Raw genomic sequence first — 19,558 nt, forward strand, 5'->3', positions numbered from 1 at the left:
TTACCTTGAATAAAATTATAGCTATAGCTTAAAAGAATCATTTCTTCAATGTTTACATAAGCTAAACACATTCAAGGAAAATACAGAAATTAACTGAATTGGAAACTTGGAACTCCAGTTTCTTTACACAAAGTTCTCCTCAGAGGTATGTTCTATCCCGTAGTTCAATCCCTTGTATGAAGCTTGTGGGACTCCAGCAAAGAGGAGATTTGACCAAAACCAAGAAAACAATAGTGATAGCAAATTAAATCTTCGGTGGGCATTTCTTGCTTAATTGTACATTGATCATATTTGGGTCACCCTCAAGGTATTTAACACAGTACGCTGGTAACTGGCCATTTCACATGTTTGGCATAGTGCTTTTTAACTCTTGGGAACAAGTCAGTCTCTCAATTCTTACAAGTTGGGAGGAGAACTGGAATTACTTTGCATAGTTAAGTGGGTCTGAATCCTCGTCCAGGCACTCATTCAATGGGGAATCTTGGGTAAGGCATTTGAACTTACTTGAAAAATGGGATCACAAAGCTAAGTCCCCTTGATGGTTGTGAGAATTTACATACAAACGTGAGAATATGCCTGACACCATACCTAACTCCAGGGTGCATTTTTTTCTTCACATTTTAGCTTCTCTGAAATTGGAGTAGATCTGAACAATCCATGGTGTCTTACACTTTCTGGTGGACCCGCAATGCCACTGACATGTCTTTGCCTGTCCACATGTAAAATCTAATCATAGCTGCTGGTGTGCATTAGTTTAATTGCTTAGTGTCTTCAAAAGGATAGTTCAACATCAAAATGTTACTTCTATGTACAAAAAAAGGCACACAGAAGCAGCAGAACAAACTTCTAAGGAAATCTTAATTTTTAGAAGGATAACCACAATTCATATTTTCTTGCAAAGTGGCAACCAAGTTATGTCTTGGGACCTATGCAGGGGAGCTGCCCAGAAGCTGTAATGCAAGGAATTGTCTACCAAATGCAAGCAAAGCGGTTTTATTCAAATGAGAAGTGTGAACAGATTGATGAAATTTCAAAGAGGCTGCTGTAACCAATTCATGCATTTTGCAGGATTGTCAAGTACATTGTCAGAGTTGGCAGTGTTTAGTTGTTCTTGGTACATCTTGGCAATTGATGTCCTCTTAGATTTGAAATAAAGCAGTGAGTAAGCCAAGTATGAGTTAAATCTTCACAGGCTTTTCCTTACCCCACTTGGAGTCTGGTTAATTTAGGCTGACCTACAATACAGACCTCTCATGTTTGACCCCAATAGACATAGGCAAGGATGGAATTTGAAAAAAAAAAACACTAGAATACATATAGGAAATAATTGGTGTGATTTCATAGTGTATGTGTTGGGATTCCTGTGAAAAAGCAGCGTAATTCATTCTGTACAATGTGAAGGTAAGGCTTTATGGAAAAGAGGTTCATAAAACAGTCATGGTACTCCTGGTTGGCTCAGTTGGTAGAGGACACGACCCTTGATCTCAGGGTCCTGAGTTTAAGCCCCACATTTGGGCATAAGGCTGGCTTTAAAAAAAAAAAAGGGGGGTGCCTCGGTGGCTCAATGGTTAAGCATTGGGACTCTTGCTTTTGGCTCAGGGTTATGAGATGGAACCCCAGTTGGGCTCCACTCAGTGTGGAGTCTGCTTGAGATTCTTTCCCCTTCTCCCTACCCCTCTGCTCCTCTGCCCCCCCAACTTGTGATCTCTCTAAAATAAAATCTTTTTTTGAAAAGGTAAAAAATGAAGTGTATCTAATTACTAATAGATTACTAATTATAAATAACTACTTTAAGATTTTTTAAGTACTCTATATACCCAATATGGGGCTTGAACTTAAAACCCTGACATGAAGAGTCACATGCTCCACCAACTGAGTCAGCCGGGCGCCCCTATAAGTAGTACTTTTGATAAGTACTGTTGTAAAGTTTCCCTTAACCATCTTTTGTGCTTTCCATCTCTGTGAGACATTCTGAGTAAATTCAGAAAATTAATAGTAATTCCATAATATCTAGTCCATGTTCAGGTTTCCCCAACAGTTCCTGAAAATGTCTTTCATGGCTTGTGTTTTTCCAAATGGGAGTCCAATTTAGGTTTATGCTTTTTGAATTGTATAGTTACTGAGTTTTTAATTTCACTGGTAATTTCTTAAAATTTATATTTGGTTATTTCTTCAATCTGTTTTTTAAAATAGTGTCTTCTCATTTTTCCCATGTATTACAGCATAGTTTGTATTTTGTAACATCCATTACTCAGAATGATGAAAGCTGCCCTACCTCCCCACTGATAACCTTTAAAATTTAATTCTGTTGGCCCTCGGGAAAAAACACTAGCTTGCAAACTGGTTTTACAGTAGTCTTCCTTTCTCTGGGTTTCACTTACTGTAGTTTCAGTTAACCGGAGGTCAGCTGCAGTCTGGAAGCAGGTGATCCTTCTGACCTGTCGTCAGACGGTCAGTAGCCTAGTGCTACGTCACAATGCCTGCGTCATTTACTTCTCTTCATCTCGTCACATAAGCATTTTGACCACATTATCACAGGAAGGGTGAGTACAGTACAATAGAGACCACATTTATTTTATTATAGTCTAAGTTTATAATTGTCCTATTTTATTATTGTTAATCACTTACTGTGCCAGACTTAGAAATTGAACTCTATCAAAGGTATGTAGGTATAGGAGAAAACTGTATTTAGATTCAGTACTGGCTGCAGTTTCAGGCATCCACTGCGGAGTCTTGGGACATATTCCCCCACAGATAAGATGGTACTACTGTGTTTTTACGAGAATATCTTCTTTTAAGGTTTTATTTATTAGACCGCAAGAGTGCGGGGAAGAACAGAGAGAGAAGCAGGCTCCCCCCTGAGCAGGGCGCCGTAACTCAGGCTCAATCCCGGGACCCTGAGATCAGGACCTGAGCCGAAGGCAGACGCTTAACTGACTGACCCACCCAGGTGCCCCTGTTACAAATATTTTAATGTGTTTTTTGTTTTGCTCCATGTAACAGAAAAAGTAATAACAATGACAATGTTTATTTTGCCCGTGTGTCAGTGAAATCCAGAGTTAACCAATACGGAACTTGTGAAGCTCAGCTTTATATCACCAGAGTTCTGGCAATTTAGGAATTTTTTGTATCCCTTGCACCTGGATTAACCCCCACTTCAAATATAGGTGCAGGAATTTCAAGTACTATATCTGCATTCTAGACAGCAGAGAGGAAGAAAGCTTCCCCTTATAAGACTTAAAGTCTCAGAAACTCATAGAACACTTTCAAGTACAGCTCCATACCCCACCCAACAAGAGAAGCTCAGAAATACAATCTTGAAGCTGGACGCATTGCTGTTGGGAATAAAATTGGCATTCTATCTAAGTAGGGGGAGAGTAAATTGAAACTAACAGCCTCTACAAGTTCAAAAAGTGTTAAGTGAAAATAAAGGACAAAAGGCAGTTGACTTAATGGGAAAAGCAAAATCTTCCCTAGCATTCAAGTACTAATAATGCCAATGAAATTGTTCCTGTGGCAGTGACAGCTGCCTTTGTCATTTGCAGACCACAATTTGAAAAAAAATCCCATCTATACAGGGTGGGAGACAAAACCATTTACTTGTCTCTGTTACTAATTGTTGTGTACAATCAATTTTTCAAGATGAGTAAAAGAAGACTACTAAAACTAATATCCTGACTTTACAAATAAAAACTTTAAAGCGTCCTAAAGGAAAGGAAAAATGACAGAAGTTGAGGGGAAGGAGTCGTGTCTAAGAGTTGGGAAAGTTTAGATGGGAAATCTTTCATTTCCATTGCAAAAAAAAAAAAAGGTCTTTTGGAAAAATGGATATCTAAAATTCCAAAGTGCTTTCTGTGATCTCCTGATTGACCTAATACCCAAACAGTACCGCTGCTCTCACTTCTCTGTTAGGATACCTGAGAAAATTGTATCTTTTTCCCCAGAGTTTGCCAACTAACTAGGCCTTTCTTTTCCGACATGGAAGCATTTGCTCCACTTTCAGATATCTTTCTTTAGGGGGCATGGCTGGCTTAGTTGGCAGACCATGTGACTCTGGATCTCAGAGTTGTGAGTTTAAGCCCCACACTGGGTGTAGAGATTACTTTAAAAAAAATCTTCCTTTGTCCTCTCTAGGGGGATTTCTTTGGAGCCTACTGTGGGTCAACACGCACTTAATTTATTAAGTCTCTCTTCTTCTGTTAGCCTATTGAACGAGACCAGAGTTTTAATGCAAGCTGGGATATACTATATGTTGTATGCCAGGAGGAGTATGTAAGAGATCCAGCCTGAACATTAATTCTCTGTACTTGCTACCCTAACTGAAGGCTCTGACTCAGAATGTCCTTTCCCCTGGGTCTTGGGTCTCCTATACTAATGAGATCAGATATTCAAAATGAGGTCTGCCTTATTCAATATGCCCCACCAGTTAAGAGCAAACTATTCTTAAATATGTTTCTCCTTTTTATGATTCATGCAGCTCTTAGACACAGAAATAAGTGCTATACTCCTCCCCTTGTTTTCCAGACTATTAGTGAGGGTCCACAAGAAATCCTTTCATCCCTGAGTCCATCCTAGAGTCACTCCCCAGACCCACCTGGGTCTTCGTCATCATCAAGGACACTTGAGAGGTGGAACCAATGTCCTGAGCTGTGAAGTTGGCCTGCCTGCCCTTTGGCATTACAGATAGTGTTTGTTTTTTATTTTTACTTTTAAAAAAATTATTTGAGAGGGCACCTGGGTGGCTCAGTCGTTAAGCGTCTGCCTTCGGCTCAGGTCATGATCCCAGGGTCCTGGGATGGAGCCCCACATCGGGCTCCCTGCTCAGTGGGAAACCTGCTTCTCCCTCTCCCACTCCCCCTGCTTGTGTTCCCTCTCTCGCTGTGTCTCTGTGTATCAAATAAAAAATCTTAAAAAAAAAAAAAAAGTTGGATGTTCAACCAACTAGGCTACCCAGGTGTCCCCTGTTGTTTTTTTTAAAAAAGACTCTCAGACTGGGCGCCTGGGTGGCTCAGTTGGTTAAGCATCTGCCTTCGGCTCAAGACATGATCCCAGGGTCCTGGGATCAAGCCTTGAGTCAGGCTCCCTGCTCAGCGGGGAGCCTGCTTCTCCCTCTGCCTCTGCCCCTCCCCGCTGCATGTGCTTTCTCTCAAATAAACAAATGTTTAAAAAAAAAAAAAAAAACTCTCAGAGGTTCGCCTGAGTGGCTCAGTCAGTTAAGCATCTGCTCTAGGTCATGATCCTGGAGTCCCGGAATCCAGCCCCCGCATCTGCTCTCTGCTCAGCAGGCAGTCAGCTTCTCCCTCTCCCTCTGCCACCCACCCCCCTGCCCTTGTTATCTCTCTCTTGCTCGCTCACTCTCTCAAATAAATAAATATAGTCTTAAAAAACCAAAAAAAGATCTCTGAGAAGAAATAATTAGCCAGTTATTAGCCTATAGGAAGAGAATTTTCTACTTCTGATGGTGTTTGCAACTAGTTCATGAGTGAGCTGTTAATTGGAAATAGAAAAATAGGCACTGCACAAGCAAGAAAAGTAAACAAAACTATTCCATTCAGAGTTCAGAGAAGTTATTGCAACCAACAAATAAGGAGAGAGTACTATATTAAAGGTAAATTTAGAGAACAAAAAAGGAACCTTTCCAAATTAAAGAATACAGAAATAAAGAAGTTAAGAGTTGAAGGATAAATTGGGGAAATCTCCAAAATAAAGTAAGAAGACCAAAAGATGGAAACTAGGAAAGATACTATTTAAAAAAATTAGAGGGCCAGTTCAAAAGTTTTATGATTTCTAAATCGCATGAACAGAGAAAATGGAGGGAAGGAAGAAAATCAAAGAAAGGATTCAAGAAAATTTCCCAGATTGGAAAGACATCAATTTGTGGATTGAAGGTACCCACCAAATATTCGTCCCATAAGATGAAAATGGACCCCAACATCGTATGTTGTTGTGAAATTTCAGAACAGTAGAAAAAAGAAACAATAATATTTACATGTTTCCAGAGAGAAAAGCAAGTCACATGAAAGGATCCAAAATCAGAATGGACTTCTTGATAGTTAACACTGGAAAGTCTTCAAATTTTGGAAAGAAAATGATTCCCAACCTTAACTTCTTTACTCAGCAGATCAAGTATGAATCATAGAATATTGAATTGTTGATAGTCAAGATCTAAATAATTTTCCTCCCGTACAGTCTTTCTCAGAAACAATTGGAGGATACACTCCACCAAAACAAGGGAATAAACAAGACATAAGATACAGAAAACAGGACATTGACATCAGAGAGTGGCAAAGCTTTCCCAGGATGATGGTTAAGAGAAATCCCCAAATAACCAGCCAAGCACCAAGGTATAGAAGGCAATCTGTCTAGATCTAGGAGGGACTTTCTTTAAGAAGATGAAAGTGACAGAATGCTTGATGCAATAAGTCATATATCATATTACAGTTATTGTTGATATTTTGAAATATTTTCCTCACTTTTTCAAAATTGCCATAGTTATTATTTTTTTTTAAGATTTTATTTATTTATTTGACAGAGAGAGATAGTGAGAGAGGGAACACAAGCAGGGGGAGTGGGAGAGGGAGAAGCAGGCTCCTCGCCAAGCAGGGAGCCCAATGCAGGGCTCAATCCCAGGACCCTGGGATCATGACCTGAGCCGAAGGCAGATGCTTAACAACTGAGCCACCCAGGTGCCCATAGTTATTATTTTTTTTAGGATTTTATTTTTAAGTAATCTCTACACCCAGCGTGGGGCTCAAACTTCACCACCCGAAGATCAAGAGTCACATGCTGTACTGACTGAGCTGGACGGGTGCCCCCAAATTTACCATAGTTATTGACTCCCCCAACTATAGCTTATTAATGCATTAATAAAAACATGTATTACCACATCACAAATAATGTCTTAAAAATCTTTTTATAGGAGTACCTGGGTGGCTCAGTTGGTTTAGCGTCCGGCTCTTGATTTCGGCTCAGGTCATGATCTCAGGGTCTGTGGGATCAAGCCCTACTTTGGGCTCTGCAGTCAGCGGGTAGTTGGCTTAAAGATTCTTTGCCCCTCCCCCCTCTCGCTCTCTGTCTCAAATATTTAAAAAATAAACGATTTTATTTATTCATTAGAGAGAGAGCACAAGCAGAGGGAGGGGCAGAGGGAGAGGGAAAAGCAGACACCCTGCTGAGCAGGGAGCCTGATGAGGGGCTTGATCCCAGGACCCTGAGATCATGATCTGAGCCAAAGGCAGACATTTAACAGACTGAGCATCCAGGTGACCTTCAAATAAATAAATCTTTAAAGAAATCTTTTTATGGGGATGCCTGGGTGGCTCCCTCTGCCCTTTCCCTGCTCATGCTCTCTCCCTCTCTCTCTCTCTCTCAAATAAATAAAATCTTTTTAAAAAATAAATAAAAATTAAAAATCTTTTTATAACTTTGTTTCAATATGATTGATTTTCTTTATAATCTTATATATTTTATTTTCTCAGGAGTCCGAAGCCTTCACCAAATTGCCCAAGGAGTTAGTGGCATAAAAACAGTTAAGAATCCCTGCACCAGGAGGACCTCAGGGGTCTCCAGTTAGTTTCTAGGCTACAATAAAGTGTATAAGTCGATGTCCTGATGACTGGTAAAAACCTTCAATGACAGGCAAGAGAAACAAAACCAAAAATGAACTATTGGGACTTCATCAAGATAAAAAGCTTTTGCACAGCAAAGGAAACAGTCAACAAAACTAAAAGGCAACCTACAAAATGCAAGAAGATATTTGCAAATGTCTTATCAGATAAAGGGCTAGTATCCAAAATCTATAAAGAACTTATCAAACTCAACACCCAAAAAATAAAAAAAAAATCCAGTCAAGAAATGGGCAGAAGACATGAACATATATTTCTCCAAAGAAGACATATAAACAGCCAACAGACACATGAAAAAATGCTCAACATCACTTGTCATCAGGGAAATACAAATCAAAACCACAATGAGATACCACCTCACACCAGTCAGAATGGCTAAAATTAACTCAGGAAACAATAGATGTTGGTGAGGATGTGGAAAAAGGAGAATCCTCTTACACTGTTGGTGGGAATGCAAGCTGGTGCAGCCACTCTGGAAAACAGTATAGAGGCTCTTCAAAAAGTTGAAAATAGAGCTACCCTATTACCCAGCAACTGAACTACTAGATATCTACCCCAAAGATACAAATGTAGTGATTCGAAGGGGAACCTGCATCCCAATGTTTATAGCAGCAATGTCCACAACAGCCAAAACATGGAAAGAGCCCAGATGTCCCTCTACAGATGAATGGATAAAGAAGATGTGGTATATATATGCAATGGAATAGTACTCAGCCATAAAAAAGAATGAAATCTTGCCATTTTCAAGGACATGGATGGAACTACAGGGTATTATGCTAAGCAAAATAAGTGAGTCAGAGAAAGACAAATACTATATGATTTCACTCATGTGGAATTTAAAAAGGAAAACAGATGAACATAAGGGAAGGGAAGGAAAAATTAAATAAGATGAAAATTGAGAGGGAGGCAAACCATAAGGGACACTGAACTCAAGGAAACAAACAGGGTCGCTGGAGGGGAGGTGCATGGGGGATGGGATAATTGGGTGATGGGCATTAAGGAGGACACTCAATGTAATGAGCACTGGGTATTATATGCAACTGATGAATCACTAAATTCTCTCTGAAACTAATACAAAAAAAAACACCCTCAATGACAATAAGTAAAGCCTAAAAGCCTAGAGTGGATTTATGGTGGGGAAAGGTAAGGAAGTGGAGTAGAAAACAGGAGATAAAGGAGATGCAGAGAATACTAGTTCATAGATTCCTGACACTTAAAAAAATTCAATGTATTATTCTCAATAGATAATACATTTGGGGCACCTGGGTGGCTCAGTGGGTTAAGTGTCAGACTCTTGATTTCAGCTCAGGTCATGATCTCAGGGTCTTAGATTGAGCCCCAGCTTGGGTTCCACGCTCAGCGGGAAGTGTGTGTGCTTGGGATTCTTTCCCTCCCCTCCCCCTGCTCCTGCATGTGTGAGCTCTCTCTCTCTCTGAAATAAATGAATAAATCTTAAAAAAAAAAAAAAAGATAATACGTTCATGATGGAAAATTCAGAAGGCACAAAGAATAAATAGTTCTACAGATACTCTGTGCACATATCAGCAAATATATACATATGTTCTCCTACCTTTTATTTGATAAAATAATAGTATATATTACATACTGTTTTGTAACTTGTTTTATTCACTGAACAATACATCTTGGAGTTGCTTTCATCTTAGTATATAACCATTTTTCTGTTTATTTGGGAGTATTAGTTGCAGAGTTTTCTGTTGTATAAATGTGTCATGATTTAGCTTCCTATTTTTTTTTAAAAGATTTTATTTATTTATTCATAAGAGACAGAGAGAGAGAGAGGCCGAGGGAGAAGCAGGCTTCCTGCTGAGCAGGGAGCCCGATGCGGGACTTGATCCCAGGACCCTGGGATCATGACCTGAGCCGAAGGCAGATGCTTAACCATCTGAGCCACCCAGGCACCCTAGTTTCCTATTTTTGAGCATGCAGGTTTTTTTTCTTTTATTATTATAAACTATGCCACAATGAATGTGTACGTATCACTTCACACATGTTGGAGTAATTTTATTGGATAAATCCCTAAGAGTGGAATTGCTGAGTCAAAGAATATATATATTTGTGATATTATTATTGATATATTGCTTTCCACAAATGTTGAGACAGTTTACACTTCTACCAGCAGTGTATGAGAGTACTTGTTTCCCCACATTCTGACAAGATGTCTTCTCAAACTTCTATAGTTTAGCCAATATGATAGGTGAAAAATGGTATCTTAGTGTGGTTTCTTAATATGGGTGAAATTGAGACTATTTTCATATATTTCAAAGCCATTTATGTTTACTTTTCTATAAAACATTTATATTTTTCACTTTTTTTTTACTGAGTTGTTGGTCTTTCTTACTGATTTGGAGGAGATCTTTACAAAAATTAGTCTTTCATCTGAGATATAATTCACAAACATTTTCCCTTTCTCTTCTGACTTTACATACACTATTTTTTAAATTTTCAGTTGGTTGACTAGCTGGTTAGTTGGTTTTGCCTTAAAGAAATTTTTCCTTGGGGCATCTGGGTGGTTCAGTCGGTTAAGCATCCAATTCTTGATTTCGGCTCAGATCATGATCTCAGGGTCGTGAGATCAAGCCCCACATTGGGTTCAGCACTGGATGTGAAGCCTGCTTCTGAGTCTTTCTCTCTCCCTCTCCCTCTGCCCCTCCCGCCCAATTATTAAAAAAAAAAGAAAAGAAAATTTTCCTTGTTTGTATGTAATTGAACTTACATATCTTTTATCTTATGGATCTGGGTTAGGACTTATACTTAATAAGTTATAAAAATATTTACCTATAGCTTCTTTTAGTAATTTCTTCTTTCCTTTGTAATCAGCTAAATCTTTGATCCATCTGGAATTTTGGTATAAGATGCTATTATTTTACTTTATTTATTTTATTCTTTTCCTGTTCGTATTTTTTTTCAAGATTTATTTATTTGAGAGAGAGAGAGAGAGAGAGAGTGAGCACGAGCAGGAGGGGCAGAGGGAGAGAAAATCTCAAGCGGACTCCCAGGCTGAGCAGGGAGCCTAGTGCAATCTGATCTCACAACCAGGAGATCTTGACCTGAGCCCAAACCAAGAATTGTCAGTTAACTGATTGCACCACCCAGTGCCCCTCCTGTTCATATTTTTATACATATATATAAATCACAGTGTATATATAATTTGTGTAAGACTAAGTGTTCGTTCATAACCAAGAGATAATTTTTTATGACTATTTTTTAAATTTTTTTTAAGATTTTATTTTTAAGTAATGTCTACAGTCAATGTGGCTCAAACTCACAACCCCAAGATCAAGAGTTGCATGCTGCACTGATTGAACCAGTCAGGCACCCCATAGCCTAGAGATTCTTAGTCATTTTTTGGGGAAATGTAATAAAAGTTAACAAGCTTTGGGGGCACTTGGATGGCTCAGTTGATTAAGCGTCTGCTTTCGGCTCAGGTCATGATCTTGGGGTCCTGGTATCAAGCCCCGCAAGGGGCTCCCTGCTCAGCAGGGATTCTGCTTCTGCCTCTGCCCCTCCCCCTGCTCTTGCTCTCTCTCTCTCTCTCAAATAAATAGTCTTTAAAAAAAAAAAAGAAAAAGAAGTTGGCAAACTTCCCCTCAGGCAAATACACATATAGCCCAAATTTTGTATATAATCTCAGGTCTCCGTGTTCATGATATAGTTTCACACGAACAATAGCTTATTATACAATGGGCTTTTTCACTTAGTGATATAGCTTGTCTGTTGTCTTATATTCGTATATAAAAGCTTCCTCATGCGATGCCTGGGTGGCTCAGTCGGTTAAATGTCTGACTTTGGCTCAGATCATGGGGGAGGTCATGATCTCAGGGTCCTGGGATCCGGCTCTGCGCTCAGTGGAAAGTCTGCTAATATAATATTTTCCTCACTTTTCAAAATTGCCATAGTTATTATTTTTTTTTAAGATTTTATTTATTTATTTGACAGAGAGAGATAGTGAGAGAGGGAACACAAGCAGGGGGAGTGGGAGAGAGAGAAGCAGGCTCCTCGCCAAGCAGGGAGCCCAATGCAGGGCTCGATCCCAGGACCCTGGGATCATGACCTGAGCCGAAGGCAGATGCTTAATGACTGAGCCACCCAGGTGCCCCAGGTTATTAATTTTTACTTATGACTGAGCAATACTCTATAGACATGTTGTTAGTATTCTGAGCAGCATATTTAGTTCCATCTCACTAGTACGTTGTATAGTTGCTGACAGAACAGAAGCCTGCTAGATCGCAAAAATTCCCATTCTTAAATTTCACTTCATTTTATTGTGGTGATCTAAGAACTATAAGATCTCTAAAGAACTTACTTATTAAAAAAAAAAGAACTTATTGTATGATCTTACACAGATCATTTAACTTCTCCAAATCTCTATGAAGGTTAACTTCTCCAAACATCTATAAAATGGGAATCATACCTACCCAAAATGTACCTACCCATAATACTTCCCCATAAGGTTACACGTACCCATCTGTAAAATGGGAATAATACCTACCTCCTAAGGTTATGAGGATCAAATAAGTTAATATATGTAAAGCTTTTAGCATAGTATCTGGTCCAGAGGTGAATGCTAATTTCTTTTTGCCATTACTCTGAAGAAACTTCTACATGTGTGAGTATATACAAACAATAAATTTCTTTTTTTTTTTTTAATTTTATTTATTTGTCAGAGAGAGAGCGAGCGAGCACAAGCAGGGGGAACGACAGGCAGAGGGAGAAGCAGACTCCGCTGTTGAGCAGGGAGCCCGAAGCGAGACTCAATCCCAAGACTCTGGGATCATGTCCTGAGCCAAAGGCAGACACCCAACTGACTGAGCCACCAGGTGCCCTGCATTTGTCACTTTTAATGGATGTAGATATGGGTTGAAATATGGCCTTAGTTGCTGCAATGTGATAAAATTCAGGGTATAAATTCTACTATAAACTTGTTACTTCAAGCTAATTGTCCTAAAATATCATGATGATCATTGATAAATTGGTCTCCTGCCATAGTGACGTCTGAGAAACATTTGCGGCATTTCTGCCATTTCCATTCATATCACAATAGAAGACTGCCCTTTTGAAGGGTCCCTGTTCATCCTTACTCTTTAATTATGTAGTTGCTACTACTTACTACTAGTTAACTTTTTACTTTGGCTTTATCTTTATTGCTTTGATATTCTTGTATAGGTATTAAGTTTACAGTTTTTGATATTTATAAATTGGATAATTTATAACAATATAAAAAACAAACACCTAGGACAAAAAGATGGAAATGTTTCTTAACATTCCTTTAAAATATAAAGCTGAATCTGCTGAATCTACTGGAGAACAAAAGGGAAATAATACTAATGATAAACTATAGCCTGAACTTGGCATACTGTATAAAATAAGAATGTTCTAGAATGTCTTTGATTCTGTAGAACAATTGGTACAGTAATAAGCAATTAATTATATTTCTGGAGTGGAAAAACAGCTTTATTATTATTCCAACAATATATATGAGTGGCTTATTATTGCAGGTTACATAAATGCAGATAGAAATGATGGTTAAATGTAGTATTATTAAAGACATTATTAAAAGTTGAAAGTGCTAGGGCGCTTGGGTGGCTCAGTTGGTTGAGCAACTGATTCTTGGTTTCTGCTCAGGTCATGATCTGGGGTCATGGGATCAAGCTCAGCGCAGAGTCTGCTTGCCCATCTCCCTCAATGAACAAGAATGCCCATTTCACCATTGGTTCTAACAGCAAGAACTGAAAATAAACTAAATGTCCAACAAGGGAATGGACAAATTGTGATATATTCATATATGGGGACACCATACATGAGTTAAAATGAATGATCAGGGACACCTGGCTGACTCAGTCCAGAGAGCATGTGGCTCTTGATCTTGGGGTCATGAGTTCCAGCTCCATGTTGGGGTTAGAGTTTACTCAAAAATTTTTTTCAAAAATATGTGTTAAGGGACACCTGAGTGGCTCAGTTGGTTCATTGTCTGCTTTTGGCTCAGGTCATGATCCCAGGGTGCTAGGATCGAGTTCCGTATCAGGCTCCCTTATCCTCGGGGAGCCTGCTTCTCCTTCTGCCTGCCACTCCCCATGCTTGTACGCTCACTCTCTGTCAAATAAATAAAATCTTTCTTTTTTTTTTTTAAAGAGGGGACAGTTGAGGGAACTGGCTCTTTCGTTATTCATCATACCTGGAACTTTTCATGCTAAAGGTATAGCAGTTATCTTTCCCATTAAGTAAAGAGCTACCATACTAAGGATTGTTTTCGTATTTACGTTTGCAGTCCTGAACTTTATTTTGAGCTTTGGATTCAAACACCTGCCTGGTTGTTTGACAACTCCTTCTGGTTACCTCATAGGCACCTCAAACTGAGCATTTCCCAAATAGTACTTGTCATTATTGATCCCATCTCCCTCTGGTTCTCCTTTAAATGATCTCCAACTTGGTGAATGGCACCATCATTTACACAGTTGGGCAAATCTCTTATCTGGAGACAGCCCTGATACTATTTTCCCCTCTCCCCATACCCATCAATCATGTCTTGTTCTTTTCACCCCCAAAATGTTTTTAGAATGGACTTCCTTTCCTCCATTTCTTTCCTATTACCCTAGTCCAAACTATCATCATCTTTCTAGATTAATATTAATAACCCCTAGTTGTTCCTATCTCTAATCTATTCTCTACATATTAGCTGAATATATTTTTTAGTCTGAATATTTTAAAATAAAAACCTGATTGTGTTGCCTAGGTACTTAAAAGCTTTCTATTGCTTTTAGAATATAGGTGAAAATCTTAACAAAGTTTGCAGTGCTCTGCTGAGTCTGGCATGGGCCTTCTCTCCCAACTATGTTCTAGTTATACTGGCTTTATTCCTGTTCCTAGAAACAGGCAAGGGATTTTGTCTCAAGGGTTTTGCCTATGCTGTTCTCTTTATCTGCATGCCACTTCTATTAGTTTTCTATTGTTGCTGAAACCAATTACCACAAATTTAGTGGCTTAAAACTAAATTTGTTTTAACAAACATCATCTTACAGTTCTGTAAGTGAGTGGTCCAACATGGGTCTCATTGGACTAAATCAAGGTGTCGACAGGGCTGGCTGGGATTCTTTCTGGAGGCTGAAGGGGAGGATCTGTTTCCTTATCTTTTCCAGCTTCTGGAGGCCACCCACATTTCTTAGCTCATGGCCCACTTCCTTCATCTTCAAAGCCAGGAATGTTGCATCTTTCCAAACATTCTTGCATAGATACAGCTCCCTTTGCACAAAGCTGGGAATGGTTCTCTCATTTTAAAGCCCCATGTAATAAATTGAGCCCACACGAATAGAAAATAATCTCCCTGTCTCAAGGTCTTTATCTGGAAAGTCCCTTTTGCCATGTAAGGTACCATATTCACAAATTCTGGGGATTAGGATATAGGCATCTTTGAGGGTTAGGGGCATTATTCTAACTACCACACTATTTTTTATGACTGCATTGGGCTACAGATACTCTAATAGTGGCTTTAGAGTTTTGTATTTGTTAGACAACCAAACATCTTATGTAGCAACAAGTAGGCAGTTGCTAGCACTGATTCAGCTATTCAACAATGCCACCAGGGACTCAGGCCTTTTCTTTTTCCACTCTGCCATCTTCCATGCCTTGGCTTTTGCTTTTTTGCCTACAGGTTTATTGTTTCAGGATGGCTGCTGCTTTTTCAGATTATCATAATTATCTTCGAGGCAGACAGAAGAGGGAAAAGGGGTGTACCAGACGCTGTCACTGTGCTCTGCCCAAATCCCCTAGTTCTTATCACTTCAATGTACAGTGGCCAGACCTCCAACTGCGAGTACCTACATTTCTATGCCCAAGGGTTTTCTTTAGCTGCCTGAGCAAGGAGAAGTCTACTTTGCTGCCCACAACCTCTCCTCTAGCAACAAACAATGATTAAGGAGAGTAGATGTAAATATCCAAACTTCCTTGTCCCTTGGGTAGGATGAGTTTGTTTGTTTGCTTGTTTTTTGGGTAGGATGATTTTCAGGCACATGTTTTCTATTGGTTTGTAGAATTTACCAGGGGGATTAGGCTCTAGTTACTTAAGAGTAATTTAAGAGTTACTTAATCCTAAGGGATTAAAGGGCTTGATAATGGATCTTTTATTGGATACTTACTCTCCCATTTCCTATCTCACTTCTCCACTATCCTACCAATGTTTCTTGGGGTGACATCAAAATAAAACTATTTCCACTTGTGTCCTCGTCTCAGGATCTGCTTTGTAGGGAATTGAAACCAAGACAGGACATCATCTCCTTTCCTCCTTCTTTCTGTCTTTAAAGCAGACAGTTGGTGCTATAATGGCTAGCTTACAACTACGAGGTGACAAGCCAATATTTAGACAGTGAAATGGAAAGGAACAAAAGCTTGGGTCCATATCCTTGAGCCACTGTACTAGCCCTGGATTGGACTGTCTACTGCCTGTTTGTTACAAGAGAAAAATAAGTCCTATTTGTTTAGGCCATTTTAAATTAAAAAATTGTTTACTTGCCGTCCAATGTGTCCCCAATACAAATAAACAGAAATAAAGTAATTACAGAGATTAGTAAGAGCTATGAAAGAAATGAATAGAGTACTATAATAGAATATTCTATTTTTTAAAAGATTTTATTTATTACATTGACAGAGAAAGAGAACACGTGAGCACACAAACAGGGGGATCAGCAGGCAGAGGGAGTGGGAGCAAACTCCCCGCTGAACAGGGAGCCCGATGTGGGGCTTGATCCCAGCACCCAGGATCATGACCTGAACTGAAGGCAGACGCTTAACCAACTGAGCCACCTGGGTGCCCCTATAATAGAATATTCTAGGGGAGGGGAGTTATTTTTTGAGATGATGTTTAAGTTGAAACTGTGAGGATAAGAGGTTAGCTATTTCAAAATTAAGACAGCATGTGCTAGGAAGAAACAACATTCACCAAGACCCAGAGCAGGAAAAGATTTTATGTTTTAAAGCAGACCAGTGTGGCTGGAATGTAACAAGAGTGAGGTTAAAAACGAGAGGGGTTGGGCAAGGCCCAAGTAGAGTTTATTCTAAATACAACAGGAAGAGGGTGTCTGGCTGGCTCAGTTGTAAGAGCATGGGACTCTTGATCTCAGGGTCCTGAGTTTGAGCCCCACATCAGGTATACAGATTACTTAAATAAATACATATGTAAATGCAATGGGAAATATTGAAGGGTTTTTGTCAGGGAAGTGATATAATCCAATTTATTTATAAAAATAATCACTCTAGCAAGTTAAGAACCAAACAGCAATTTGCTGAGCTTATGCACAAAGAATTGGGCTGGGTGCTGTGGAAAGAATAAAATAGCATACTTGCCTTCTAATAATGGTCCTAAGTTCCACAAAACAGTGACAAGCATGGGTGTGAGGGATAAGAGTAAAATTCTGCAATAACTCTGGTCTCTGATAGTAACAAGCAGGCTTTAATTCCAAACTCGAGAAAAAACCCTATGTTCAATAATAACAACCAGAATGTTAAGAAGGGCAAATAAATTCACCGGCAATATTAGTTTTCCAAAGTTGTTTATGTGAGGCTGGTTTTCAGGTAAGCAGCTAGGAATATACGACATATGTATTTACAAACTCAAGAATTAGAAATTTCATGGTAGATTATATAATTTTACTCAAAGCATGATTCTACCACTAGATGGTGACATGTATACAAAATACTGAAAACAATCTTTTAGCTATTGAAGGTGTATAGTGATTGTTGATTACTGGTTGGAAAATTCAGATTTATAAGAATCTAGGGATATTTTAGCAGAGATTCTGCCTCATCACACTATTTATTAAAGAGAGGGAAAACATAAAAAAAAAGAGAGAGAGGGAGAGAGCACACGTGCATGATGGGGAGGGGCAAAGAGAATCTCAAGTGGACTCCCTGCTGAGCATGGAGCCTGACCTTGGGCTCTATCCCACAACCCTGAGATCATGATCTGATTGGAAATCAAGAGTCCACACTCAACTGACTGAGCCACCCAGGTGCTGCCCTCCCCAACTTTTTAAAAGATTTTATTTATTTATTTTGGGGGGGAGGGCACAGACGGAGAGTGAGTTAGAGAATCACACTCCCCACTGAGCAGAGAGCCCAAAGTGGGGCTCGATCCTAGAACCCTGAGATCATGACCTGAGCTGAAGGCAGATGCTTAACCGACTGAGCCACCCAGGAGCCTCTCCCCCCACCCTTTTTTTTAAAAGATTTTATTTGAGAGAGAGCACGAGAAGAGGAGCCAGGAGAGGGAGAAGGCTCCTTGCTTGAGCCTGACGTGGGGCTCAATCCCAGGACCCTGGAATCATGACCTGGGCCGAAGGCAAAAGCTTAACCTACTGAGCCACCCAGGTGTCCTGCTCCCCAACCCCCTTTTTAAAGTAGGCTTCACACATTGTGGAGCCCAATGTGGGGCCTGAACTCACGACCAGGAGATCCAAGACCTGAGCTGAGATCAAGAGTTGGATACCACTGAGTCACCCAGGTGCCCCATCATCAGACTTTTAGAATGTACATCTTTTAAATGTATGAAAAGGTCTTGTTGATACATATACTAAATCAGCACAGAAGAGTTAAGAGTCTAGTTAGGAGGCAGGTAGCCTTATTTTTCATTGTCTTCTATGTCTTTGTGTTAACAAGCAGTTGAAGTAGATAAAGGGTTAGTAAACTACATTGCACAGGCCATATCTGGCCAATTAAATGTTTTTGTATGGTTTATGGGCTAAGAATGGTTTTATATATACATAAATATGTATTTTTAAACTTTTCGTTTTTTTTTTAAGTTATTTATTTAGGAGGGAGAGAGAGAACAAGAACGGGTGTGTGTGTGTGTGTAAGGGGCAGAGGCAGAATCAGACTCCCCACTGAGCAGGGAGCCCATGTGGGGCTTGATACCAGGACCCCGAGATCATGACCTGAGCCGAAGGCAGACGCTTAACGACTGAGCCACCCAGGCGCCCTGGTTTTATATATATATATATATATTTTTTTTTTTTTTTTGAAGATTTTATTTATTTATTTGACAGAGAGAGACACAGCCAGAGAAGGAACACAAGCAGGGCAAGTGGGAGAGGGAGAAGCAGGCTTCCTGCTGAGCAGGGAGCCCGATGTGGGGCTCGATCCCAGGACCCTGGGACCATGACCTGAGCTGAAGGCAGACACTTAACAACTAAGCCACCCAGGCGCCCCACGGTTTTATATTTTTAAATAGTTGAAAATATCAAAAGAAAAATAGTATTTTGTGACATGTGAAAATATTAATTTCAAATTTCAGTGTCTACAAGTAAAGTTTTATCGGAATACAGCCACACTTATTCCATTATGTACTGTCTATAGTTGTTTTTGTTCTAACAGAGTTCAGTAGTTGTGATAGAAAGTTGGGGTGCCTAGAGAGCCTAAAACATTTACTTTCTGGCCCTCTACAGGAAGTTTGTTGAGTTCTGAAGTGCTGACTGAAGAGCAATGATCATTTATGACAATACTACTCTAGATCCTCAAAGCATTTTATTTTATTCTTTTAAAAGATTTGAGAGAGAGTGCACAAGTGGGAGAGGCAAAGAGAATCTCACAGATTCCACACTAAGCACAGAGCCTGATGTAGGGCTCCCATCTCATGACCCTGAGATCACGAGCTGAGCTGAAACCAAGAGTCAGATGCCTAATGACTGTGCCACCCAGGTGCCCCTTAAAGAATTTTAAATCAAGTATCATTTCACGTAACTTTGTAAAGGAAAAAAAAAAACTAGGAAGCAATTATTAAAAAAATATTTCTTTAAAGATCAGACTGTGTCAGGGCGCCCTTGGGTGGCTCAGTTTGGTTAAGCATCTGCCTTCGGCTCAGGTTGTGATCCCAGGGTCCTGGGATCGAGCCCCGCATCGGGCTCCCTGCTCAGCGGGAAGCCTGTTTC

The sequence above is a fragment of the Phoca vitulina genome, unplaced genomic scaffold, assembly GCF_004348235.1.
Source record: "Phoca vitulina isolate PV1807 unplaced genomic scaffold, GSC_HSeal_1.0 scaffold12, whole genome shotgun sequence".
NCBI lineage: Eukaryota > Metazoa > Chordata > Mammalia > Carnivora > Phocidae > Phoca > Phoca vitulina.